This window comes from Dipodomys merriami, unplaced genomic scaffold (assembly GCF_024711535.1).
Source record: "Dipodomys merriami isolate MVZ:Mamm:240054 unplaced genomic scaffold, mDipMer1.0.p SCAF_320, whole genome shotgun sequence".
NCBI classification, from domain to species: domain Eukaryota; kingdom Metazoa; phylum Chordata; class Mammalia; order Rodentia; family Heteromyidae; genus Dipodomys; species Dipodomys merriami.
In genome coordinates this window covers 191,539-193,993 of record NW_027204716.1, presented here as the reverse complement: position 1 = coordinate 193,993, position 2,455 = coordinate 191,539, and positions in this window count along the sequence as shown.

Here is a 2,455-nt window from a genome sequence, read left to right as displayed (position 1 = left end):
TAGTAAATGTTTTACCTATTGCCAGTCTTCAATCTTTGTAAAGCCTTTGTGCAATATTGGTTTCTTATCACCACAGACACAATTCCCTTTCCAGCTAGTATACCTAGATCTATCCTTTCCATGCCATCCTACTAGTGGCATTTAGTTGTTCTGTTATTGCCTTGATTGTGTATAAATATAAGGCTCTGGTGATAAGAAATCGAGTCCAATCTATTTATGTGTAACAAAACCTACATTTTATAGGTATTACCAATTTAAAGCTAGAAATCAAATAGCAGGTTTTGATTAGGAACTCTTTGGGAGACCCCAATAGCATCTATGTAAATATGAGGGTTGGAAACCCTCTGGGGATAAGATCTTTCTCCTTACCTAGTGTTAGGATTTTATTAACCTGGCCAGTCCAAACAGCTTGAATGCAATGGGTGTACATTGAACCAAAGTGCAGTTTCCAACCCAGTTGGCCAGTAATGTCTTCAACACTAGTCCTCTGCAATACCAGGCATCTTTCTAGGACTTAAATAATAAAGTTGCTTTTGGATTCTATTTGTCCTTTAATGACCAAACATTGCTCATAATAGTTGGTGGTTTTGAGCTCACTGATTAAGTAGTGGGACAGGCTCAACTGAGGTCATGTGGTTCTCACCTCTTCAATTACCCTGGAAGATCCAGGGTATAAACAGAGAGTTTATCTTTATAAAAAGGAAGGTTCTCACATGTCCAGGCTGAACTTTTCTCGCTCTCTAAGTTTGACAGTCATGCTTGATAAAATATGACATCAGCCCTCACATTAAAATTTTTGTTGGCTTTACACAATTGCTTAGATGGTAAACCATCCCTCCCACCACCCACATTCCTCACCCAAGGCTGTTTGAAACAATTTTTTTCAGTCGTGGGGCCTGAATTCTGGGCCTGGTCACTACCCCTCAGCCCTTCAGCTCAAGATTAGTGCTCTACCACTTGAGCCACAACACCATTTCTGCTTTTTCTGCTCATGTGGTGTTGAGGAATCGGACCCAGGACGTTATGTATGCATGACAAACACTACCACTGAGCTAATTTCCCAGCCCTTGAAACAATCTTATATTGTTTATATAAGATTGTTTGTATATACCACGTTTTCTTGATCCATTCATCTACTGAGGGGCATCTGGGTTGGTTCCATATCTTAGCTATGGTAAATAATGCTGCAATAAACATAGTTGTGCTGGTAGCTTTAGTGTGGTCTTGTTTGTATACATTTGGGTATATGCCCAAAAGTGGGATTGCTGGATCATAGGGGAGATCTATGTGAAGTCTTTTGAGGAACCTCCATACTGCTTTTGGGTGGGGGGGAGGGGGGAGGCTGGGAAGGGAGGTGAAGGGTAAACAAAGGAGGAGGCTGCAATGCTTGGTAAGAAATGTATGCATTATCCTGCCACTGTAATTGTAACCCCTCTGTACAGTATCTTCTCAAATAAAATAAAATTAAATTTAAAAAAAAGATTGTTTATTACATAACTATTATTACATAACTATTCCAAAAGCATGTACTCATCATTCCTATGTTTCCCCTATTTGCTGGTCTTTAAAAACTTCAAACTTAAATAACATCCTTTTAAATAAAATATTCAGGAAAAAGTAATCCTATATGAAGTTTTTTTTTATCAGATAAGTTGATGTTAGGTGAAATGAACCCCAAAATAAGGATTCAAATGTTTTTTTCATTCATGTGATTGTTTTAACATATTTATAATATGATTTCTTTGTTGCTTTGTATGTCCCTCCCCCATGATATAACCCGTGCTTTCACTGTATTTGATGTTGTTATAATTTGTGGAGGGTAAGGCAACAAAATCGTTTAAATAGGGATACAGGTGGATCCATTGCCCCAATGAGATGTACAAGTCGTTATGTCGAAAACAAACTTTACAACTTTGGTGGGGGGAGGGGTGAAAGGGGGCACTATGGGGGCTGACGTGGGGGAAGATGAGAAGGGATAGGAAGGGGAAACGAAGGAGGAAGCAACAATGGTTGATAAGAAATGTACTCATTATCTTGCCCATGTAATTGTAACTCCTCTGTACAATATTTTCACAATAAAAATCATAAAAAATCTTTAGGTATAATTAACAAACCTCTGTTGATCTTATTCTACTTTACATTTTATTTTTGTCAATCCTGGAGCTCCCGGAGCTTCTTTTACTCAAGGCTAGCACTCTACAGTTGAGCCACAGTGCCACTTCCACCCTATTCTGTTTATGTGGTGCTGAGGAATAAAACCCAGGGCTTTATACATGTGAGGCAAACAATTTAAAAACTAAGCCATATTCTCAGCCCCCAAACTATATTTTATTTATACTAATTATCAGAATAAAACTGATTCATAAGCTGCTATCTCAGTTCTGGCTTTTAACTTTTTGGAAATTTTGGGAGGATCCTGAATAGTACCTTTTAAATATGAAATATGAATGACCTT